Consider the following 27246-nt stretch of genomic DNA (forward strand, 5'->3'; position numbering starts at 1 on the left):
AGTAGTTCATTATGACTGTTTGTGAATTGGGACATTTCAACTTACTTTTTTAATTCCCATTTAAATTTAGTAGGAGTCGGAGTCGGTTAACTTTTTGCCGACTCCGACTCTGACTCCAGGTACCCAAAATTGTCTCCGACTGCGACTCCTCGACTCCGACTCCACAGCCCTGGTTTTGACATAGGTGGAATAAAGCTCCAAATGCTAATAATAATTTAAATATTACAGTGACTGCTCTTTACGACTGACTTAAAATTAGTCCCAAGATGATAAAATTAAATGTATATTTGAAAAGTGGAGTGGGCTCACTGTGTCACTGAGAAAGCTTAATTCAGCTCTGGGAAGCTGGCCCCAGTTCATCCTTGTTATTGGGTTTCCTGTGATTCATCCATAGCTGGGGGAGTCAGGCTATGATGTGTGCCGCTCAGGTGTAGTTGAAGGCCATGGTGGCCCAACAAAATGTAGACGGAGCTGGCGGAGTCTGCCTCTAACTTCAGCATGGGCCAGAGACAACTGGTGTGCCTGGCCAGGGCCATCTTGAGGAAGAACCTCTTCCTAATTATCGACGAGGCCACAGCCAACCTGAACTCACGGTACTGGCCAGGCAGAGATGAACATGACATCACTACAAGGACAGACACAAACACCAGTTACATTCAGCTAAATACCAACTAACCCTCCATTTATGGGCTTGTATGAGCAACTAAGCAGTTACTTCAAACTAGGGCTGCACGATATTGGGAATAAATCACATTGCAATATTTATTCTTTCTGCGATATATATTGCGATATTGGGATTTTAAAAATTCTAATTAGTTCAATAGCTCTATTGCAGGGGTATTCAACTGAAATTTAAAGAGGTCCAGTTAGAGAAAATTTCTTGAAGCAAAGGTCCGGAAGATCATAATGTCTAACTATTTAGTGTGATGTATATTTAAGTAGCATATCAGTTGTATCAACATTGCATGTAATCAGTACCTGACTGTCAAATCAAATTAATTCAGTGCAATTCAATTCGAGATGTCTGCACACACATGTAACAGTTCTTACCTTGTAAATAGTATGCTTTTGTATTTAACCATGTAAACACACTTTTGACGTAGCTCATTTTAGGTTTATAATGGAAATAATATAGATTTGCCGTAAGATTTCCTGTGCAAGTCTGAAATCATGAGTGGCGTGCCAGATGCTGAAAACGTACAATTTTTGTTTCACCTCAGTTGATCTATATAACAGATAATATTACATTATACATATGTTAAAAAGCGGAAACTTCCACGAACATGAAATCACCAATAAACTATGTCTATTTATCCAACATGTACTGTATTTGAAAACTTTTCAGCTATATGATTTCAGGACAGACCAGCCACTCTCTTAGGAACATTACAGCTTTTTGGTCGCTTTGCTGCTGTTATTAACACTAATGGCACATTAGCGCAGACAACGGGCTGCATACGCCGAACTACGCTTTGCAGTTAAAGGCGTTTGACGTGCATTGGTGTGGGAAGCGGCAGTTCTAGTGCTAAACCCCTACCGAAAAGACTACAAAAGCTGTGGCGGTTAAAATAGAAGGACCCCATCAGGTTTTAAATCATAACTTTCAGTTTTGGCTATCGGTCCAGGTCCGTATGGGACAGCTTCTGGGTCCGGGTCCGGGTCCGGCGCGGTCCGCCTGTTAGTGACCGCTGCTCTATTGGTATAATTAATCATTCTAGAAAGATTGACCTGATTTAGCCCAAATATAATGGTATGATAACTTAATCAGTACTAAACAGAGCATGAGCATTAAACTATGGAAGCTTATCGCATATGAGAGTTAACATGAGTGACAAAATAACACTGGGTTAAATGGTTAGAATGTTTGTGCTTGGTGGTTCGTTCTGTGATCGACATGTTTGTTAGCTGCCGGAGCAAAGCTGGACTCCGTATCCAAAAACCTTTAAATTGATTTTGTGGATTGTTTAAGAATAAGAACAGTGTGACATTTGTTAGTTCAGCAAAAACACCAAAAGCGTTGTCCACGCCGCTTAATTTAATTTGCGTTACTTAACATTGCACATCCTGCGATGTGACTATTGCACGTGCGTACATCGTGATGACGATGCTGAAACGATATATCGTGCAGCCCTACTTCAAACGTATCACTTTCAGGGTTGTCTTATGTGGGCTTCCAGTTGAGCTTTAATGGAGTAGGACGTGAGTTTGGTAGCTCCCGCCGATTTCGATTAAAATTGTTATTCATTTGTGCTTTTTTTGCCATATTTTTAGTCCTGCTCTATTCTGTTCTACTTTTCGTTGAGAAATTTTACTCAGGACTGCGTAATATGGCTGGAAAAAACACTAAAACTCGCAGTACTATTCAAACACAACTGAGGCCTAGTTTGCAAACCAAGACCGCGTCCTCTGGTGACCCGTCAGCTCTGGTAGAGCCCCCTCGAGTCAAGCTAATTTTGATATTGCTGCTCTCAAGGTCGAATTGCTGGACTCGCTGAGGAAAGATATTGCTGATATTTTTAAAAAGGAACTTCAGGCTACTCTCGGGGATGCTTTGTCTACTATCAGGGTTGATCTGCAAGCGGTGAAGTCACAGCTGACGATCGATAAAGCTGCTAACGATGCTACCATGTCCAAGCTAAAAGGTACGATCGGAGAGATGGAGCACGTACTTATTGTGTGCTCCGATGATATCACTGAGATGAAAACTACTATCAAGGGCCTCTCGGCGTACGTAGCCAAGCTGGAAAATAAATGTGAAGACTTGGAATCTAGGTCATGGCGTAACAATGTTAGGATAATGGGAGTACCGGAGGGCCCTGACACCTGTACCACTGCTGCCGTAGCTGCTTTGCTAATGGAAGCATTTGATCTGGTAAAGGAGCCGCTCTTGGATCGTTCCCACCGGACCCTCCAACCCAAACCCAAGCCCGGTGACCGTCCACTAGCCATTGTGTGCAGATTTCATTACCACAGTGACTGTGCTGACATTTTACGCCGCGCTAGAGAACGCCGACAGATTAAAGTCGGAGCCTTGACCATCTCAGTCTTTCCTGACTACACCACCAAGATAGCCTGGGCTCTGGCTGCATTCAATAAGGTCAGGCAGCAACTTCGTGGCATTGAAGGTGTCGGTATGGTCTGATTCATCCTGCGCGACTTCGCATCACGTATAAAGGTGTTGAGAAGGACTTCATTTCAGCGGAGGAAGCCAGCGATTATGTTAAAACCTTGATTTCTAGGTGTGCTTCAATAACCCTTCAGTTTTGTGCTGTATTATAGCTTATAGTTTATGGTCTCACTAGCCTTAACTTTACCTGTGCAGTGTTTTCTTGGTGTGTTGCGCTAGTTAGTGTATTGTTTGTTTGCCATTTTCCCCTCATTTTTATGGGACACTGTTATACAGTAAGACTGCACCATATTTTGGGCACTTGTAATTCAGATCAGATTAGCACAACCTCTTTCTATGCTCTCTGCATTTAGTTGTGCATGCTTTATTTGTTTATTTGTATTTCCACATACTTTCCTACTTTATCCTCTTGATCTGAGTGGGAATTTGATTTTTGTTGTTTTGATGGAATGTAACATATTTATTGCTACGCGCACACTGTCAAATTGTGTTGAAGTCGGCGGGGGTTTTTTTCTCTCTTACTTCTGTTTGTTTTTTTGAGTCTCCGGTTGGTCCAATCACTAAGGTGGTCCACTTTCGGTTATTTTGGGAAACACTGCTGTCTCCTTTGTTCGGTAGTTACAGTTGTGTTCCGAATAATAGCAGTGTGTCTAAAAAAGTGAATAAAGCTGAAAATCCTTATAATAGTTGTAGGAATTATTACCTCAGGTAAATTTTAATATCTCCACCAATATGTTTGAATTAATTAAAGTTTAATTAATTATTATTTAATGCTGATTATTAATCAATTGTTATGCCGAATGGTCGGCTCCTCCAAACTCGATTGCGGTATCCCCGTGAGTCTGTTAATGTGAGACTTAAATGGGATTCACTAATTACCAGTATCACTTAGTAACCTGGGTTAGAAGCAGGGCTGTGGAGTCGGTAGATAAATGCTCCGACTCCGACTCCTCAGTTTCTAAATCTTCCGACTCCGACTCCCCGACTCCTCTGTACTGTATGTATATACTATGCTAATGTACTTTCTACATCCATTGAAGGAAAGGAAGGCAACATACATGTCATTTCACCACAGAACTACTGGCTAGGAAGCCAACACTCACCTATAATGCCACTCTACTATAATACTATATTCCCTTCACTTATACAAGTGTCTCTAGTCCTGCAAAAAACATTTACCTAATTATCAGCGAGAGTTAAGGCCCCCAAATACGCAGCGATCCGTGGCCGATTTTGCCACCGACCGATGTGCGTGTACAATCGCGGCAATTGATTGGCGGCCGCAGATTGCGGATGTCCACATGGACGGGCATATCAGCTTGCCGAAAATCTCAACCACCGCCCCCATCCAAAGTAATGTGATGCCTCTGTCTGCTGCAGTGGCTGTCTCCTCTGTCAGCCAGCCGGAAGTGTAGTGCATTGTGTCACTCACCAGCCAGTTGATCAGCAGAACGAGCCTCTGCTGGAGACAGGTAGGGAGATCTGTGTTCTCGGCTCCTTCGGCCCCCGTTCACTAGCGCATAGCGAAGGGGAGCCGACGGAGCTGAGAACACACCAGATGATTTTTCAGGCGTTTGACGCGTGATGACTCGTTGAATGGCCGAAAAATCAGCAGTGCATCTGTAAATATATGGGGGGCTTTAGGCTAGGTTCACAGTTCCCTGTAACAGTGGAACACGACACAATGGAAAGCGGTGCCGCACCTTGCCTGTGCATTACATCCCATATAGTGACGCATACAGTCAATGAAAAGCATGCTTCATGGTTACTTGACATGTTCGTTTTGTGGTAACATTATGCACTGCATGCATTGGGCTTTATTCTTACAGCAGAGAAGTAGTTCATTATGACTGTTTGTGAATTGGGACATTTCAACTTACTTTTTTAATTCCCATTTAAATTTAGTAGGAGTCGGAGTCGGTTAACTTTTTGCCGACTCCGACTCCAGGTACCCAAAATTGTGTCAGACTCCGACTCCGACTCCACAGCCCTGGTTAGAAGGCTCGTCCACCGAGCTGCGTCACCAGGTAATATAAATCATTGGTAGCGGAGCCCCCCCCTCACGGCCGATGAGAGAGAGTCTCGCGATGTTTCAGGCGAGTTTGAGGTTCAGAGCGTGTAGCAAGATCGCACAGAGACAGGAACTTAGTGTGGAACACTCAATGACGGAGGCTGAAGTTGTGTAAAAGACATGCATTTATTCCTAGCTAACACTACAACTAACATAAGACAGACATTACACCTAACACAAACAACAAACACGAAATAACGGAATAAAACAAACAATGTAATTATGAAAATGCAATGACCGGATTTAAATGAGTAACCTTAAATGGGAAATACTGTTCTGCAAAGCAAGCACAGTTTGTGGAACACGACCCTAAAGTCTTATAGCAGGTTAACAGAACAGCTTAAGTTGTTAGAATGAAAGGAAGTTGGTTTACTTGGTTGAAGAGTGGGGGGGGGGGGTCTTGGCAGTTGATGGCAGAGCTGCTGAGCTGATGGCACTCAGGAAGGCGCGGCGTTTGGAGCAGTGGAGTGGAGTCCCTTTAGATTCTCTCTCCTGGTGAAGCTTTGTCTTGGGTGCTGTTCTCTGTTCAGATGGGCCTTCACCGGAGGGTTCTTGTGGGCTTCTCTTCTCCCGGGCTGATGGTCTTTCCTGCGCTTGATGATCTGTTTTCCCCGGCTGATGTTCTCCTTCGGGCTGGCGGTTATTCTCTGCGCACCTTTGTTCTGAGGTGCTAGATTTTTATGGTCTAAAGTTCATGAATAGTGATGACCAGGAATTCGACTCCTGGCCCAATGGCTGGCCATCCATTTGGCGGGCTTTCGGAAGGGGGTCTGTATCAGTCCTTTTGGGATTTATGGCCCGACTGATTCTCCCTTTACTGATGATTTTCATTAAGCTGTTATAACTTTAGATACATCCACTTTTATGGTAATCACTGACCAGATTTGGAATCAGGGGTGATTAACAATCAGTTTGACACCAAACATGCCATACCAGCTTCACAGGTACATACCTCATACCATCTGTATTAATTGATTAAACAATTAATTATTTTATCTATGTGACTGATTCACATCAGTATAGGATACAGGTGTTTTGGGTTGCACCTCAACAGATGTTACACTTTGTGCGGATATTACATCAAATATTCATATTACAAACAGCACATCTTATCCATAGATAGGTGTGGCCGTTAGTTTGTGGTAATATCAATATAAGTTGCACATCTGGAAACAACATAATTTGTTTGGTGTGGCTTATTCTAATTGATCTTCTCCAAAATGGATAATGTACACCTTAATTCAGTTCATTTTAATATACTGTAGTATGTTAGAACACAGAAACTTGGTAATCGTCCACCAAGATCAGATAAGGACCACAAAGGAATGTTGGAAGAGAAGGGGGGGTTTTTAACAAAGTTAAAAGTTAGGACACATTGGTTACACTCACTTTCCAGATTCTTCTGGTATACCATGAGAACATATATACAATGGTAGCTATACCTATCTATTTATTTAAATTTATATGGGTTCAAGTGCAAAAGGGTAAAATAGGTGATACTCCGTGAACATGGTTATAAGGGTGGCACACAAAACACTAAGATTGTCTAAGGACACATACAAACATAACCTATCTGTATATTGAGACTAGTAGTCGTGAGTAAATCAATATACAGGGTATACAAAAGCCAAACTTAAATGAAATTTCCTTTAGGCTGTTGGTCTGTTGGGTGAGTGATATGTAAGGCAGAATGTATGGGGAGGGAGTTGTGTGCCAAGTCGAGGGACCCCTGTCCATTAGGTCCACTCTGCTTGTCTGTAGGTCCCTAAATCTTTGGGCAATAAAAGTTGGAGTACTGGCCGCCCTTGTTATGTGTGTGTGTGTTTATGTGTGTAACCCCCCTTTGGTGCCTCTTGTACCAGGCTCGGCCTTGTCTCAGGCCACCTGGAATTTAGGCCCTGCGATATGTGCATGTGTGATCCTACATAGTTTTTATTTCCATACAAGCAAATGCATCGGGAACACTACACATTCTATTCCAAATCAAAAAAAGAAGAGAAATTAATCACATTTGTGTTATTCCTTTACAGAAAGTGAAGGAAAGGGAATATTCGGCTGTTCAAAAAAATAGCAGTGTCCACATTCTTCTTTACAAACTCAAAGATTCACTGTATGAACTGAAAAATGTTTTAAGATTTTGCTTTCCTTTGAATCATTGAACTAATATTTAATTGTATAGCCACTGTTTCTGAGAAATGCTGCACATCTGTGTTGTACGGAGTCAACCAACTTCTGGCACCTGTGAACAGGTATTCCAGCCCAGGATGATTGGACTACATTTTTGCCTCAGAAACAGCATTTTTGATGTCACCCCACAAGTTTTCTATTGGATTAAGGTCTGGGGATTGGGCTGGCCAATCCATAACGTCAATCTTGTTGGTCTGGAACCAAGAAGTTTCTCGTTTACTGGCGTGTTTGTGGTCGTTATCTTGTTGAAACACCCATTTCAAGGGCATTTCCTCTTCAGCATAAGACAACATGACCTCTTCAAGTATTTTGAGGTATTCAAACTGATCCATGATCCCTGGTATGTGATAAATAGGCCCTCCACCGTAGTATGAGAAACATCCCCATATCATGATGCTTGCACCACCATGCTTCACAGTGTACTCTGGCTTGAATTCAGTGCTTGGGGGTCATTTGACAAACTCCCTGCGGCCACTAGATCCAAAAAGAACAATCTTGCTTCCATCAGTCCACAAAATGTTGCGGCATTTCTCTTTAGGCCAGTCAATGTGTTCTTTGGCAAATTGAAACCTCTTCAGCATGTCTTTTTTTCAACAATGGGATTTTGCGGGGGCTTCTTGCCAATAGCTTGGCTTCATATAGGCATCATCTGATTGTAACAGTACTCACAGGTAACTTTAGACCTTCTTTGATCTTCCTGGAGATGATCATTGGCTGAGTCTTTGCCATTTTTGCTATTCTTTGATCGATTCAAATGGTAGTTTTTAGTTTTTTCCACGTCATAGGTTTTGGTTGAAATTTTAAAGCATTCGCAATCATTTTAGCGGAGCAGCCTATAATTTTATGCACTTCTTGATATGTTTTCCCCTCTCCAATCAATTTTTCAATCAAGGTACACTGTTCTTCTGAACAATGTCTGGAACGACCCATTTTACTAAGAATTTCAGAAAGAAATGCACTATAACCAGCATGTGCTACATTTGCTGCCTTCCTTACTTAAATAAGGCCCATAATTGGCACATGGTTTTTCACAGAATGAATGACCTCATTAATTGAACTTCACACTGCTATTATTTTGAACATGCCCCTTTCAAGTAATGATTCAATTACACATAATCAGCAGCATGCATGTCATGACTGTTGGGTCTGTTGGTTTTCCATTACTCTACTACACCTACTAGTAAATAATTTGCCATGTAGAAATATAATTTCTACCAAAAATGGTGATTGATCAGGTTATTGATGTCGGACTGCTATTATTTTGAACACAACTGTATGTGGAGACTTTGGGTGTATTTGTGTTTAGAGGTATTTGGGGGGGAGGGTGTCCCTTCTCGGCTCTTCACGACTATTTGCATTTTTGATGTTGTTTTTTTTTTTCCTTTTTTTTAATGGCTAATGGCAATATAGATCCCAGCATTGCTGGATCAGGTATGCCTCTCAGATTTATCAGTTGGAATATCAGAGGTATGGGTAACCCTATTAAGAGATCTAAGGTTTTTACACACTTGAAACTTTTAAATTCTGATATAGCATTTTTACCGGAGACTCACCTTCGCATTAAAGATCATCGTAGGTTATATTGCCCTTGGGTGGGTCAAGTCTTTCACTCAAACTTCAATTCTAAAGGTAGAGTCGCCACCATTCTCATTAATAAAAAATTTAATTCTCATCAACCGATGTTATCGCTGATAAGAATGGCAGATATTTCATTGTTGCTGGTACCCTAATGCAAAAAAAGGTTTTATATGCCCTGAACTTCGATGACGCTGAATTCGCTAATATATTGCTGAGTAATATTCCCTTCTTGAATACTCACTTGATGATCCTCGGAGGAGACCTAAATTGTGTTTTTGATCCAATTTTGGATCGATCTAATCCTTGTAATCTGACTCAATCGGCTATGTCTAAAACATTTTCAGATTTTATGAAACAGAACGATCTTATTGACCCGTGGAGATTTCGTAATCCTTCAATAAAATTTTTTTCTTCCTTTTCCGAGGTGCACCATTCATATTGTAGGATTGATTACTTTTTTATTGACAGAACTCTTAATTCATGTGTAAATTCTTTTGATTATTCAGGTATTGTAATATCTGACCACTCACCTTTTATTATTGGATATTCAACTTTCTACCTATTAACGTAGTCCACCACTTTGGAGATTCAATTGTCTTCTGTTGGCAGATAAAGAATTTTGTGAATTTATTTCAAATTCTATCGAGGAGTTCTTGTCCTTCAATCAAAACGATTCCGTTTAATTTTCATTGCTATGGGAGACACTTAAATGTTACCTGAGAGGTCAAATTATTTCTTACTCTGTTCTTTCTAATAAAAAGATTAATGCTAGGCTTAAAGAACTTACATCTGCAATTAGTAACTTTGATCAAAGATATGCACTGAACCCTTCTCTGGAACTACAGAAGCATCGCCTTGATTTGCAAACAGAATTCGATCTCATGTTAACTAAAGAGGCAGAGTGCTTGTTACTACGCAGCCGCGGCTCATATTATGAATATGGCGATAAGGCAAGTTGCTTACTGGCTCCTCAGTTACGACGACAAACCACTTCCCGTTTGATACCTAGTATTAAAAACACTTATGACACAATTACTACAGATCCCTTGGAAATTAACTCTCTTTAAATCATTTTACTCTTTGCTATACAAATCTGAATTTCCTACAGACAATGGTAAAATTAACAAATTTCTCCACAACCTCTCAAATCCGGTTATTGATACTAATATCGCCGGGCAGTTGGACTCCCCAATCTCCTTTGAAGAAGTATTTGTTACGACTGGCGGGCGGGCGAGTAGGGAAGCAGGCGAGAGAAGCCAGATGACCGGGTAAACAGGGTTTAATCAGACTTGGAAGGCAGACACTCACGAAACGCATAACAATACAATGACGGATCTGGGGAAGACTGACTCAGACGAGGACTAAATACAAAAGACAAGCTAGACATAACAGGACTCAGGTGATCACAATCAGGGCTGAACACGAGGTAATGAGGTGGGCGTGGCACACATCAGGATCGAACGGAGCGGATCGTGACATAACCCCCCCCCCCAAAGGCGCGCACTCCGGGCGCGCCCCAAGGGGAGGCGACGAAGGAGACGAAACCGGGGAAACAGGACCTGGAAAACAAGAACAAAACCATTAACGAGACCAGGGAAACAGGACCGAGACACAAAACCGAAACAGGGACGAGAAGAAGGACAAGACACGACAAAGAACAGGAAACGCGGACAGGCAGACAGAGAAAGGAGACACAGAGGGGACAGAAAACGGAGGAACAACAAGGCGAGGAGTGAACACAGGAGACACCGAGGGACGAGGAGCAAAGACAGGAGGGACAAAGGGACCAGAAGGGAACGGAGGAGACACAGAGGGACGAGGAGCAGAAACAGGCGGGACGGAGGGAAAAGGAGGAGGAACCAGGGGAGCCCGAAGGAACCCAGGCGGGCAGCGGCCGGAGGGGCCGCAGGCGAGAGGGAGGAGGGAGCAGGAGGGGACCACCCAGGGGCCAAGGGAACGGGACGAGGGAGTGACGGAGGGGACACGGAGGGAGCAGGAGCGAACACCGGTGCAGGCAGGCAGGAGGGGGAAGCCGCGGCAGGCGGAGGCGCCGTCCGACGTCAAGCCGGAGCAGGGGGGCCCGGAGGCGGCCGACACGGAGGCGGGACCGAGGACCGGCACTGAGGAACCAGGGGGGGATCCGGAGGCGACCGCCGACCCCGAGCCGGAGGACCCGCAGGCAGCCACCGAGCCACAGCCAAGGGCCGAACGGGCAAGCTAGGGGGCCGGGCGGGCGGGCGGGACCCGGGCCCGACGCCTGTGTCCCCGTCCCTTACGGGAAACTGACAGGCGGGGTCCTGGGGGATGTCGGCCTCGCTGAGGCAAGGGTGAGGGAGTCATGAGGGAGGTCGGTGCTGGGCGGACAGAAGTCAAGGCCTCTAAAGAGGCAACAGGCGTGGCAGCCGGAGCCGCGGGCGTGGCAGCCGGAGCCGCGGGCGTAGTCAAGACGGGCGAGCCGGACAGGACAGGAGAGACAGGCAGATCCAGAGGGGGCGCCTCGGCCGTGTGGCCAGTAGGGGGCGCCACGGGCAGAGCGGCTTCCTCCGCTGCAGGCAGAGGCGAAGTCAGGCCCTCGGGCAGAGCTGCAGCGGGCACCCTCAGTTCCCGACCAGTAGGAGGCGCTCCGGCGGGCGCCGGCATCACGCGGCCAGCAGGGGGCGCCGCCATCACGCGGCCAGCAGGGGGCGCCGCGGCGGGCGCCGCCATCACGCGGCCAGCAGGGGGCGTATCTGCGGCCACCTCGGGCAGTGCCGCAGGCAAAGCGGTGGCAGCTGCAGGAAGCGGTGCAGCTGGAGCTGCGGGCAGGACGGGAACAGGCAGGTCAGGAGCAGGCGGGTCCGGAGCAGGCTGGACCGACGAGCAGGGCTGGACGGGCAGAGCGGCGGCCTCAGGCGTGGCCGCGGGCAGGACAGGAACGGCGGCCTCAGGCGGGGCCACGGGCAGGACAGGGGCGGCGGCCTCAGGCGGGGCCGCGTGCAGGACAGGAACTGCGGCCTCAGGCGTGCGGCCAGCAGGGGGCACCTCGGCGGGCATCGCCGTTACGTGGCCAGCAGGGGGTGCCTTGGCGGGTGCCGCCAGCAGGGGGCGCCTCAGCAGGTACCTCAGGCGTGCGGCCAGCAGGGGGCACCTCGGCGGGCGCCGCCGTCATGTGGCCATCAGGGTGCACCCCGGCAGGTACCTCGGGCGTGCAGCCAGCAGGGGGTGCCGCAGTAGGCACCTCAGGCAGAGCGGCGACAGTAGCAGGGACCGCAGGCAGGGCAGGTGGGTCAGACAGAACAGGCAGGTCAGGCAGGACAAGCGGTGCCGCTGGCAAAGCGGCGGCAGCTGCAGCAGGCGGTGCCGCGGGCAGAGCGGCGGCGGCGGCAGCAGGCGGTGCCGCGGGCAGAGCGGCAGCGGGTGCTGCAGGCACGTCCGGAGCAGGCAGGTCAGCGATAGGCGCCAGGATCGGCGCCGGGCGTACAGGCGCTGCCCCTTTAAGGGCCTTGGGGATCCGGGGAATAGCATCCCAGACGGCCCTGATCCCCTCATATTCCAGGTAGCCACCCTGGAATATGGAGGCTGCTGGTGACGGCAGCTGCGCAGCTGCAGAGATCCCCGCTGGTTTCTGTGTCGGGAGGGGTTCCTCCCGATAATCAGCGGGGAGAGAGGCAAAACGGAGAGAGCAAGCCCCCAGGGAAACGGTCGGGGTCTCCTCCAGTCCTCTCCCCTTGCGCCTCTTCTTTTTTCTCCGGCTTTGGTTGGGTGGTTGCGACGGGGTTGCCTGAGAGAGGGCGAGCGGCTGGAGCCGCTTCTCCGTCACCCCGTCGACGAGCTGCCGGAGTTTTTCGCGCACTTCCGCCATGGTGTGCACGTTCCCGGACGGCGACATCTCACTTAAGAAGGTCCCGCTCCGGCTGGCTACGTCCCGCAGCTCGGGGTCCTCTTGGACCTCCGGCAGTTTCAGCCAGTAGATTACCTCGTTGAGCAGATCGAGGCGTTGGTCCTCGATCCGCGGAGGCACGTTGTGGAGATCCGTCATTCTGTTACGACTGGCGGGCAGGCGAGTAGGGAAGCAGGCGAGAGAAGCCAGATGACCGGGTAAACAGGGTTTAATCAGACTTGGAAGGCAGACACTCACGAAACGCATAACAATACAATGACGGATCTGGGGAAGACTGACTCAGACGAGGACTAAATACAAAAGACAAGCTAGACATAACAGGACTCAGGTGATCACAATCAGGGCTGAACACGAGGTAACGAGGTGGGCGTGGCACACATCGGGATCGAACGGAGCGGATCGTGACAGTATTAAATTCGGTAACACTTTATAATAACGTTCCTTTGTAAGGCATTTATAAGAGATTAGTTAATGATGAACTAATTATTTACAAAACATTCATAAATGATTAATAAGTGATATGCTAACAGTTTGTGTATGTTTTGTTAATACATTTACAAGTCATTTACAAGTGATTAGTTAGTGATGAACCTACCATTTACAAAACATGACTGCACTCAAAAAGGAATGATAAATATGTTAATATTTTTGTGTATGGTTTGTAGACTAAGGCCCAATCCCAATTCTACCCCTTACCCCTACACTTTCCCCTACCCCTCCGTTTGGCGCGTTCACGTGTAGGGGTAGGGGTGTCTCAATTCTCTTTTGATTGGAGGGGTAGGGGTAAGGGGAAGGGCTAGATTACGGTGGCCCCTAGAGACAAAACACACACAAAAGAAAAAGCAGAAACAAAATGAAAATGCGCAGCAAATTAAAAAAACACACACAAAAGAAAAAGCAGAAACAAAATGAAAATGCGCAGCAAATTAAAAAAACACACGCAAAAGAAAAAGCAGAAACAAAAAAACAACGTATGCAAGTTTACTCATGCTCATTGTATGTGTGTGTGATTGTATTGGTAATATTGCAGTTGTTAACTGTGATGTAGTCCTTGATACTCATGCACATGAATTTGGCTAAAGTCAAGAAAATAAGAACTATATATACACGCGTGTTTATTCAGCATCGACACCCTTTCTGCTTTTTATATATTGTTTTTTTTATTGTGAATAGTCAAGCTAAACATTTTTGTTGAACACCAGCCCCATCTTTCAGTCAAATAACGTAACCTTGAGACACCGTTTGATTTATTATCCGATCCCATGATTCGTTGACTCATACGGTCAGGCGCAAAAAAGACGGAAAAAAAAGTGAATCACAGAATCGATTTTAGAATCGATTCATTACAACGGACAGCTCGAAAGAATCAAATCAGTTAATTCAGTCGAACTTCCCATCACTACTGTGTAGCGACTGTGCCACATGAGCTCACCGCGCCCCCTAGCGTGGTGGAGCACTTCCGGTTTGGGATTGTCTACTTGCTGCGCATTTTCATTTTGTTTCTGCTTTTTCTTTTGCGTGTGTTTTTTTAACTTGCTGCGCATTTTCATTTTGTTTCTGCTTTTTCTTTTGCGTGTGTTTTTTTAACTTGCTGCGCATTTTCATTTTGTTTCTGCTTTTTCTTTTGTGTGTGTTTTTTAATTTGCAGCGCATTTTCATTTTGTTTCTGCTTTTTCTTTTGCGTGTGTTTTTTTAACTTGCTGCGCATTTTCATTTTGTTTCTGCTTTTTCTTTTGCGTGTGTTTTTTTAATTTGCTGCGCATTTTCATTTTGTTTCTGCTTTTTCTTTTGTGTGTGTTTTTTTAATTTGCTGCGCATTTTCATTTTGTTTCTGCTTTTTCTTTTGCGTGTGTTTTTTTAATTTGCTGCGCATTTTCATTTTGTTTCTGCTTTTTCTTTTGTGTGTGTTTTGTCTCTAGGGGCCACCGTACTAGATAGCCCTCGAAACGAAGATTTTTCGGGATCTCACTTCAAACGAAGGGCTAAGAGAAATTTACAACATGGCTGCCCACTCGAGCAAGCAGACCCATAAATGTTAAGTAATTTTTGCCATTAATAAGGATTTTTATGACATTTTTTCATTACATGTATATTACCATCAATCTTGTGTTTGTGTTTACGGTGATGTTCTGTAAAGAAACGTTTGAAAAAAAATCGCTAAAGTTTGCTTGCGGATAGCACTGATTGCACAATATTAGGAAATATATTTTTATGTCATATAACGTTACCCGGTAACTGACTGCATGTGGTAACGCGTTGTTTTGTTTTGCTTACGGCCATATGTGTACATGTAAATGAACGGTGCTTACACTATTCGTACTTATTGCAACATGACAACATTTTTGTAAATTATATTCTGTATAGGGACAGCTGAGGAAACCCGAAGGCTCATACTAGGGGTGTGCAAAGCAGCCGGTATTTGTATCTGTATTTGTATTTGTTGAGGGGGGGAAAGTATTTGTATTCGAGTAAAATTCAAAATAGGCGTAAAAATCCAGTTTTTTGCGTTGCATTTCTAATTTACGTTATAGTGTAAGTATTCTTTAATTATATCCATTATAATAATTATGGATATGCAGTAGACAGAGTAACTTAAACGTACCATATAACTCCTACAAGTGCATACAATTCGACACAACTACACAACTATTGTTTTAACCTTTTTAACCATACGTTAACGTTACTCTGTCAACAGCCTATTGTCTAAATTACCGAGCTAACAGAGCTACAGTACGTAAACAGAGCGAACATGAGAGCACCTGACTGCAGACGTCAATAATGCAGCGTAATGGAATAATCTCCCGATCAAACTCCGCTTCCCGAAAGTTATAAACTGCCTCCGGAACCCAGTTAAGGTACAAAAATCTATTCAACAAAAATAGTGATAGTTAAGTCTTTTTTCGCTCAGCCGAGCCTTCTCTGTTGCTGTTGGAGCAGCCTGTGTCAGTCACCTCTTTTACCCCCGACTCCTGAACTCACTCACTCATCCGGGCATGCACTGCGGTCTCAAGAGGAAACGCAGCTTTTTGATATAAAGTTTTTCTTGTTCCCGAATACAAATATTTTTTAAAGTATTTGTTCGAAATAAGTATTCGTAAAAAACACATTATTTGTGCCTTTCCGAATACCGTATTCGGGTTCGGCTCCACCCCTAGCTCATACGTTTTCGAGGTGAAAACGAACATCTGTTTTTAAAGTCCAAATACGGCGCAGAAAAACTTTGGGAGTGAGTAATCTTTACATGCTACGATGCTGACGGCGACATCTTGGAATTTGTGATAAACATCGGCGCCTGTCCTCTGACGTAACGTTAGGAGGTAGTGACAATGGATGATGACGTATAACAGTGTAGTAGTGGTGTCCCATTTCTTAGGGGAATTTTTTTAACCCTACCCCTTTCCACTTCATTTCAAGGGGCAAGGGGAAGGGGTGAGGGGTAGGCAAAGGGGTAGAAAATAGAATTGGGATTGGGCCTAAGTTATAAATCATTTACAAGTGATGAGTAGTTTACACTTTAGATTAGGGGATGCAGAAAGTGTTGTAAATGCCTTGTGTACAGCTACAGATGATTTGAAACAGGTAAGAAAGATCTACGAATGATGAGTAAAACATTTACAAGTGATGAGTAGTTTACACTTTAGATTAGGGGATGCAGAAAGTGTTGTAAATGCCTTGTGTACAGCTACAGATCATTTGAAACAGGTAAGAAAGATCTACGAATGATGAGTAAAACGTGTGCTGCAATGTAAGGGCTGACTGCAGACAGATGTGTTCTTTGACACATGGAGTATGTTAACGCTGTAACGCTGAGGAAGGTGAAACTGGTTCACATCCCACACTCTCCAAGACTACACTCTAAAAACTGCTGGGTTAAAAACAACCCAATTTGGGTTATTTTGGTAACCCAGCGCTGGGTAAAAAAGGGACTAACCCAACGCTGGGTTATTTTGACCCAACAATTTGGGTTACACGTTTAACCCAGCATATTGGGTTCTGATTTTTAACCCAACTATTAGTTCAAAATGACTACACTGCTGGGTTGAATGTAACCCAAAATGGGTCAGAAATTTAATCTAGAAACTTTGGTGATTAAAATTACTAAAATAAAAACAATTCTACAGCAATACATACTTCAGTAATGGAATTTCATTTATGACAAAACATGTAAAAAATGTGTCCATATGAATTTAAGACATTTTTCCCATCTCCACCTCAGCATTGACAATTTCTATTAAAATGCATCAAAATGTATCACAGAAACACTGTGACTGAAGTCAGTAACAATGCATCAGACTGAAGTCAGACAAATTAACTTTAGAAAAACACAATTTGAAATATGAAAACTTTTCATAACATTTACATCATGCATAAACATTAATATATCCTGAGATATACAGGAATCATCAGTAAGAATCAATTGCAATGTAATTGCAGAGTAGAGGAAAAATAAAAGTATGTAGAAGTAATAATGAAAAAGCATCTAACTGACTGAAGTCAGAAAGATTAACTTTAAAATACAAATTTGTGCATAAACATTAACATATCCTGATATATATAAATCATCAACTGCAATGTAGAAAAAAAAATATGTAGAAGTAAAAATGAAACGGCATCAAACTGACTGAAAAAACAAACAAAAAAAAACTTAAGAAAATACAAATTTAAGATTAGGAAAAAATAGGAAAAACTTTTATAACTTTCCCATTAACAATTATGTGCAAACATCAATATATCCTGAGATATAAAGTGACTGAAGTCAAATTTACTTCCAAGAAAATATGTATTTAAAATATGAAAACATTTCAAACGTCCACTGCAGCAAGTAATGTACTTTGCTCAAATGCTGTGCCATTTATTATAGCAAAGGCTTGAAAGCAGTGGTTGTCTCCAAGCATGAGAACATAAGAAAATTCAATGGACTCTTCTGAACGAAGGTACTCAGCCATATTGGTCCCAATCTGAAAAAAGGAAAAATAAATAAAAAAGAAATGGTATAGATTCATTAAGAACTCAAAAATGTGTAAAAGTTAAATATCCTTAGAGCTACCTTCAGAACACCTAAAAAACCTTTAGGAGCATTAAAGACCGTAACACACCAAGCTATCAGCATTAGTTAACCACTCACCATGGCCTTAGCACTATGCTTAGAAAATGTCCGTCGAACATGCTTAGTTTCAAGCCTCCTTTAGCCTGAGCTGAGCTCAGACATTCCCGCCTGCATCAAACCATTTACAGGATTAAAGAAATTATATGTTCGTAGTAAATTAACATCGTTTGCTGTCGAATGTACAACTAAGTCAAACGAATTGAACGAAATGTACCTTACAAGCAGAGCGGGAAATTTATGTGGATGTGCTGACAAAATCAAATTAGTTAAGTAAACTCCGCTATATCAAAACCGTATCTAACACAGATTTAACATATACAAAAGTAATATTTAAAAATTTTACGTTATCCTTTCCAAGCTCCTTCCGATGACGATGTCACGCGCGTTTTCCCGTCCACTGAGCAAGAGATCGGCCATGAGGCGGAGCACGGCCGTCGCTTAGTCGTTAGGTAATCTCAGTTCAACTGACCGAAAGCCTAAAATTTGCGTGTATATATATTATACAGTAAAGCAAATGTTTTATTTATTATGAACATTGTTAAATACACACTGAATAACTTACGTTTCAGACAGAATTTCACTGGCTTCCCTCTAAAGACGGCGCAAAACTCCGTCAATTCTCGCTGATGTCCCTGGATGTTGACGTGACGTGCGTGCTCTCTTTCACGTCCGCGTTCCCAACCCAGCACTGCTGGGTTATAGATCAAGACCGATTTTCAACCCAAATTGGGTTAAATCAACCCAACTTTGTTATCCAGCAGTCTCAACCCAGCGTTTTTTAGAGTGTATGCTGATGAAAGAAAGGGTTTAACACAACCCACTGTAATCCCCTAACTGTAAGTCATTTACACGTTGATTCACTTGACTGCAAATAATTTATTATTCTTAAAAAAAAGAACTTTAGCATAATTGCATTTTTGTGCTTTTTAACCGACCAGCTTACAACTTTACCAAAGCATACATAAATTATATACATATATCATTTACTAATGGTTTGATCATCATTTTTTCATAATTGACACCTTTACTGTGTATACAATGTTGACATTTCAATGATTTATAAGTGATTAATAGCATATTAAATAGCACCTAAATAAGAATTTGCTTAGGATTTGTTTGATCATTTCGTAATATGCTATTGTTTTAAAGATAAATAACGACATGTTTGTAAATCATTAGCATATTACTTAATAATCTTTGTGAACATATAGTCATGATTTGTAAATGATTATTTTATCATTATCTTATCACTTGTAAATGATTTATAACTTAGTCTACAAACCATACACAAAAATATTAACATTTATCATTCCTTTTTGAATGCAGTCATGTTTTGTAAATGGTAGGTTCATCACTAACTAATCACTTGTAAATGACTTGTAAATGTATTAACAAAACATACACAAACTGTTAGCATATCACTTATTAATCATTTATGAATGTTTTGTAAATAATTAGTTCATCATTAACTAATCACTTATAAATGCCTTACAAAGGAACGTTATTATAAAGTGTTACCTTAAATTCTATTACAGCTATGCAATCTAACAAAGCCCCTGGCCATGATGGGTTTCCGATTGAATTTCACAAAACATTTATTGGCAAATTGGCACCATTACTTTTATCTGTATTTAATGAATCCTTGGAAAGGGGTTCTTTACCACAAACTTTAACACAAACCACTATAGCTCTCCTTCTCAAAAGTGACAAAGATCCAACCTCCTGTGGTTCCTACAGACCACTATCTCTGCTGAATGCTGATGTAAAGGTGTTGGCTAAAGTAATTGCATCTTGCTTAGAGGATGTGCTTCCTCATATTTTATCTGAAGAGCAAATTGGCTTTATAAAGGGACTTCAATTGATTTTTAAAACCCGTATACTTTTTAATATAATTTATTCAAAACATCCAGCTGAACTTCCTGAACTTTAGATGCTGAAAAGGCTTTCGATAGGGTAGAGTGGGAGTACTTGTTTGCAGTTTTTTCAAGAAATTCGGATTTGGTGATAAATTTATTTCTTGGATTCGCCTCCTCTATTCATCCCCTAAAGCCAGTGTTCATACTAATGATGTTTATTCTGGTTATTTTGCTCTGGATCGTGGATGTCGTCAGGCTTGCCCTTTGTCGCCTTTGCTTTTTGCCATCGCTATCGAGCCTCTGTCTATTACATTAAGATCTTCCTCTGTACTCAAGGGAATCACCCGTAACGGAATTGAATATAAATTATCCCTGTATGCAGATGATTTGTTATTATATATTACTGACCCTACATTCTCCATCCCGGCTGTTTTAGGTATTCTGGGGAACTTCAGCACTTTTTCAGGTTATAAATTAAATCTGGGGAAAAGTGAGTGTTTTCCCATGAATACTGCAGCATGTCATCTTCAACAGTCCGATTTACCCTTTCATTTTAGTCCATCTGGGTTTAAATACCTGGGTATTAAGGGTTGTCTTATGTGAAGACGCAAAATCATCCATGGGCTACTTATATTTTTCAGAAAATGTTTCCATGGATGGTGTAGTATTAGTAATTAGATTAGATATGTTGATTCTACAAAGGGTGCTCCTGTATAAAGGGTGACTTGCTTGTGATTACACATACTTCAGAACAGACGAGCTCATATAGAAGACAATCTGAGAGAAGTTCAGGGAGTGCACCATGCTCACCATCGCCCACTGGCTCAACACCATCATCGACTGCGACCGCATCCTGGTATGGCTCCCAGTCTGCTGCTGCCTTTTGCCATTAAAATGAAGTGTGCTCATGATGGAGAGACCTGACAGACACTTCACTGAGATCATTTGGTTGTTTTCCGCAAGGTCAGTTCAGCATTACAGATGCATAAATGTTTCTTTCAGCTTTCCAATTTACTGTTTGCATCCAGTGCTCAGTATTATATGAATTTTAGCCTGTGCACTGAGCGCATACCTACCATCTGTGATTTGTCCACTTCCTCCTCTTCTGGTTGAAGGCAGGAGACTGGGTTGTCTGCAGGGAAGACTGATATGGAGATAAAGGCTCTGCGCAGCGGATGTCCTCAGTGCCCCTCTAGCAGACATGCCAGTGGCTCTTTTTTCACATTAAATTAAATTGCTAGTGGAACAGCCCAAGATGCCATGGGATAGCATATAAAAATTTTTTTAAGCAATCCTCATGTTTAACCGCACATCACAATCACTCTTTGCAGATGTCTGTCATGCCCTGCTCATCTGATCCTCCCATGTGCCATGCCCGCCTCATTTACCTTGTGTGGAATCCCGATGTTCCCAGCTGCGTCTAGTTGTTGTTAATTAGTCTTGTATATTTAAGTCCGCGTTTGAGTATGTTTCCCCATCTGGTCATTGACGTTGTGTTGTAGTTAAATGTTTCTAAGTGTTTTACTCGTATTAAATCCCGTGTTCACCCGACTCCCTGGCTCCTGTGCTGCTTCCCCGTATTTATTTCCCTTGCTTCATGTATTTATTTAGGAGAGGCTTTTATCTGAAATAACATACAACTGAGAAAGTATAGCTAGCTAGTCCCTATAGTAATTGTGGTTAAGGACCTCACTCAAGAGAAATCACTCTCATAACTGAATCTGAATTTGAACCGGCAATCTTGAATGTAAGGAGAACAGGGTCCTAACACAATCACGCACCAGCAGATTAGTAGTTCCACCTGTGACTGTTAGGTACCTAAATAGGGTTTAAACTCTACACAGTGGAGTAAACTTCTACTACTTCTAACTAACTAAATTCAGAAACACCAGCCCGCAAAATGGCCTTGGTGACATGCAGTCCTAGGACACTGGCACTGTAGACATTTAGCTCCAAATGTTTTCTGATGCTGTGTGACAGCTGAGCAGGTATCCCACCAGCTCGGAGTGAGATAGGATGGCAGAGCACCTTCATGCCACCTGATCTCCGACCTCTCAGAGGCACAGCCTGCAGAGGTGCCAATTAGCACCATTTGTGGTGCTGTTGCCCCTTCCAGTAACACCTTCACCCTACTAAGCTGACTTTTGTGGCTGACCGCGGGACAGGAGCCAAGTGTTTCTCAGTAGGAGCTGTTCCTCACCTCATGTGGTGTGAATCAGCCCCAGACTCCTTTATGACTTATGGAAAGAGGGAGTGGGAATGTTGTACAAATGTATGAGTCCATAAATGGAACCCCACCCACTAATGTACCCTAGGTCTTTCTGCCTGTTGCCTCTTCTGTTTTTATTATTGAATATGTATGTATTTACGGTGATCAATGTACATTAAATTTGAAACAGGAATTCACCCTCATTCACTACAATAGCTTATGTGTTAAATTTTGTCTGAGAACCAGTCCCTGGTTTGCAGTATGTCAGGCAGTCACTGCCCTTGTGGAGCTGAAATATACAAATATCTGTTGTCTTCCCTCTACCATGTTGCACTAAAATGTCTCGGGGTTTGAAATGTCCCATGACATTAACGGATTAAAGGAACTGCACTGCCATCCCCGGCATTTTGACACATAAGACCCTTCCCCAGAATAGAGACTGGGGGTGGCTTTTGTTTAGTTCCTGTCCCATTCTTACACATGGTCATTCTGATTGCAGATTTTGGACTCGGGCAGAATACACGAGTACGACAATCCCTATGTCCTGCTGCAGAACCCAGACAGCCTCCTACAAGATGGTCCAGCAGATGGGCAAGGCACATGCCATTGACTTGCTGCAGGTGGCCAAGAAGGTAGCCTTGACCTTGCTGCCTGCCTTCTTCCCTGTTGCCCCTTCTATTTTAGAACTAGCCACACCCACCATTCCTGCATCCTGTCATCATCTTCATCTCTACTTGTCCCTGGGGAATTCTTGTGAGAGGAGTGACTTGTTTCATTCTCCTCCTTCCCTGGCACTTCTGCTAGTGGGGTTCGGTAAAGTGGCTGTCCAACACTGCAGTATACCCCCCCTCCCCTATGTTGCTGCAGACCAGGACTGCGTGATGTGCGATGTTAATATTGACATATCACATCACAACAACTGCGATAGTCAGTTAGGTTGAGATTTGGCTTGGGCAAGATCAAATTTTTCATGCCATCTGGACATTATACTGCGATGTATGATATTTTCAAAAGCAACATGATTATGCTACACTGTTCTGGTGTTGTGTTGTATTCTGAAATGTTGCAGAACAGGAGGTGGGGGTCCTCACAGTAAGACTGGCTGAATGGAGAGCATAAATAAGTTTGGCTAAATGTTTTCACTCTCTCATAAGAAACAAAACTTGGCAAGCTTTGCAATTTTAATTACTATTCTTTTTCAATAGTATCTAGTATATGTAAAAAAAATCAGTATAAGGTTTACCACCGTTGCTTTTGCATGAGCTGTGCATGCGCTCATCCTTGCTTCCAGACTCACTCACACACAGTGTGGTGCATGTGTGAGTAAAGAGAAAAGTGAACAACAACTGATCACTAAACTGGTAACTATGGAAATATTTTGGATTCAGTAGGGATGATATTGAGCAAAATCAAGTGATTAGTAGGCACAACTCATAGCAAAACCACCAACTTACTAGATTGAATCTACAGTGGTACCTCAGAAATCGAACTTAATCCATTCAGAACTCCGGATCGAATCCTAAAAAATTCGAGTTCTGATCAAATTTTCCCCATAAGAAATAATGGAAAACCGATTAATTGGTTCCCCACCCCCAAAAAAATTACATCTAAATTTGTTGTTTTTTAGCATTTAAACACAAAATGAACCAGATAAAACAAGAAGAGCATATACTGTACTAAACACATCTAAGCACATTTATCAAAACAGTCATTTGTAAAGTAAGAAAATAAATGTATCCAAACAATGTGTAAAGTTAAAAAAAAAAAAAAAACAATGTGTCCTGCCCCGATCGTCCGCTCCTTCCGGGTACTACGCCCCCTCATTAACCCTGTGTGGAATCCCCGTGTGATCAGCTGTTTCTGGTTGTTGTCATTAGTCCTCTGTATTTCGTCCGCGTTTCAGTTTGTTTCCCCAGTGCAGTCATTGTATTGTCTGTCTGCGTTTTCCCTGCCTTTCCTGTAATTAAACCCCGTATTCCCAGATACCCTGATGTCTGCGCCTTTGTCTTTGTTCCGTCCCTGCTCAGCATGACAATATTACTATAATTAAATGTATTAATGGTTTATTATTAATATTAAAATAATAAGAAATCTTTATTTTTAAATGTATTTTATTATATAATAATAATTACTGTTACTGTCTATCATTGTCTAAATGTATTTTTACTGTCTAAATACACTCACCTAAAGGATTATTAGGAACACCATACTAATACGGTGTTTGACCCCCTTTCGCCTTCAGAACTGCCTTAATTCTACGTGGCATTGATTCAACAAGGTGCTGAAAGCATTCTTTAGAAATGTTGGCCCATATTGATAGGATAGCATCTTGCAGTTGATGGAGATTTGTGAGATGCACATCCAGGCCACGAAGCTCCCGTTCCACCACATCCCAAAGATGCTTTATTGGGTTGAGATCTGGTGACTGTGGGGGCCATTTTAGTACAGTGAACTCATTGTCATGTTCAAGAAACCAATTTGAAATGATTTGAGCTTGGTGCATTATCCTGCTGGAAGTAGCCATCAGAGGATGGGTACATGGTGGTCATAAAGGGATGAACATGGTCAGAAACAATGCTCAGGTAGGCCGTGGCATTTAAACGATGCCCAATTGGCACTAAGGGGCCTAAAGTGTGCCAAGAAAACATCCCACACACCATTACACCACCACCACCAGCCTGCACAGTGGTAACAAGGCATGATGGATCCATGTTCTCATTCTGTTTACGCCAAATTCTGACTCTACCATTTCAATGTCTCAACAGAAATCGAGACTCATCAGACCAGGCAACATTTTTCCAGTCTTCAACTGTCCAATTTTGGTGAGCTTGTGCAAATTGTAGCCTCTTTTTCCTATTTGTAGTGGAGATGAGTGGTACCCAGTGGGGTCTTCTGCTGTTGTAGCCCATCCGCCTCAAGGTTGTGCGTGTTGTGGCTTCACAAATGCTTTGCTGCATACCTCGGTTGTAACGAGTGGTTATTTCAGTCAAAGTTGCTCTTCTATCAGCTTGAATCAGTCGGCCCATTCTCCTCTGACCTCTAGCATCAACAAGGCATTTTCGCCCACAGGACTGCCGCATACTGGATGTTTTTCCCTTTGCACACCATTCTTTGTAAACCCTAGAAATGGTTGTGCGTGAAAATCCCAGTAACTGAGCAGATTGTGAAATACTCAGACCGGCCCGTCTGGCACCAACAACCATGCCACGCTCAAAATTGCTTAAATCACCTTTCTTTCCCATTCTGACATTCAGTTTGGAGTTCAGGAGATTGTCTTGACCAGGACCACACCCCTAAATGCATTGAAGCAACTGCCATGTGATTGGTTGATTAGATAATTGCATTAATGAGAAATTGAACAAGTGTTCCTAATAATCCTTTAGGTGAGTGTATATGTATTCAGCTAGCGTAAACATGCACGATGCTATCACAGCTGAGACTGAAGCTTTACCCTTTGTTTCCGCTGAGAGACGTGCCGCGTGACTCATTTCCCCGCGCATACAAGTCATCTTAGGTCGGCGCTCACAGTTTGAATTCTGAGATTCAGATCGAGCTCTAGGTAATTTTTTTTCGAACTGGTTGGTTCGACTTTTAAGAAATTTGAGTTCTAATGAGTTCGAGAACTGAGGTACCACTGTATTTGTAGATAAGTTCTATTAAGTTATAGTTTGTTTTAAGTACAATTACAATTAGTTTTTTGCTTTATAAATACTGCAATGTTTATCACAAAAAATCCACACTGCTATATCTGAATTTTTCAGTGATGTGCAGCCCTTACTGCAGATGCTTGCATTTCATCAATATCAAGCATCACTTGATATTGCGTCCACTTCTGAAATGGTGTGGTGTGAGCTTTGTGTCCTTGTCAGTTAGGGCTTTAAAGGTGTTAAAATGGCCTGTTATGGATGTCAGGATCTCATGTGAATGCTGAGTAAGAAATAGGAAACTTATATGAATAGCCATAACCTTTCCCTCATAATTGATTATATTACTTGTGTGTTAAGTGGAGGAGGAAATGGGGGGTGCTGTTTTTCAGGCACTTTTGGTGCCGTTTTCAGGCTTTCCTCTTGACCCTCTTCCTCAGAAGTCTCTTGACATTTTCAAATGTGTTATACTTCCTGTAAATCTTCAACATGCATTATAGACTAAATATACCCTTCTAGGCACACAAGAATAAAAATTGTCTGAATGGACCGGTAGCTTCTAGCAACGGCAATTTGGTCATCTTCGAAACTGCTCTGTAGCAGAGTGGACACTCCTCCCGGAACAGTCTACAGAAGGTGCTCCTGGCCCTGCCTCTGGTCCAAGTCCACATTTCTGCTCCAGCACTGTCAAACCAGACTGGGACATTTCATATGAAACAAAAACAGAAATGAGGTTGAATCTTTAGGTGGACAGGTGGGGTCCTTGTCTTATCTCATCCATTCCAAAGTACCCTTCTCTGAAAGGCATCCTGAATGTGGAACTGGAGTTCTTATATAAAAGTCAAACTTGACTGGAGTATATCAAGTGAGAGCGTGTGTGTGTGTGTATGTGTGTGCACGTGCATACAAGAAAAGAAAAGTGGTGCCCTGCCTTTCTGCTCAGACTGCTAATGTTAGTGCCTTAAAATGCACTACTGCACCAAACTATGAAGTTCCCCTTTGCATCTTACACTTTTCCTTTGGGTTGTTTTAAGAGACTTTTCTTTTAGGTCTTGTACTCTGAGAGCCAGTTACCACCTGTATTCTTGATCATAGCTAGTGTAGGATGGCAGTCTGTATATAAAGCGCACTGCATTTTTTTTTTAGTTTATACCATAGCTGTCAAGTCTCCCATTTTGGCTGGGAAACTACCGTATTTTACCGCTCTTTCCCGCCGTCCTCCCGTATTAGTATTTTCCTGTAAATCTCCCTTATTATAATATCATAAAAAAAAAAATTCCTCTGCCTCTCCAAACTGAACTCTGTCAGTAGCCTCGTGAGAACTGCCACCTGCAGTAGCCTGGTTAATGCAGACAGCGGGAACAAATGCGGAACAACATAGGAGAGAGATGGATGGATGTGAAGAAGGCATTCCTGCCAAAAAAAGTTGTGTAAATATCTCGAAAAATGGGACAGCGAATTTACTTTCCTAAAGAGGAGCAGGATGGGGCACAGTCACGTGTTCTGTAAGATTTGTAATTGTGATTTTAGTGTCTCCCACAGGGAAAGGAACGATGTCAGTCAGCATGAAAAATCCACCAAGCACTG

General features: G+C 42.9%; 1 pseudogene; it reads left to right on the top strand.

Moving 5' to 3' along the window:
• The first annotated feature begins 459 nt into the window (after positions 1-459).
• On the top strand, positions 460-27246 carry LOC111840617 (ATP-binding cassette subfamily C member 4-like; annotated as a pseudogene).

The sequence above is a fragment of the Paramormyrops kingsleyae genome, chromosome 1 (genome assembly GCF_048594095.1).
Source record: "Paramormyrops kingsleyae isolate MSU_618 chromosome 1, PKINGS_0.4, whole genome shotgun sequence".
Lineage (NCBI taxonomy): Eukaryota > Metazoa > Chordata > Actinopteri > Osteoglossiformes > Mormyridae > Paramormyrops > Paramormyrops kingsleyae.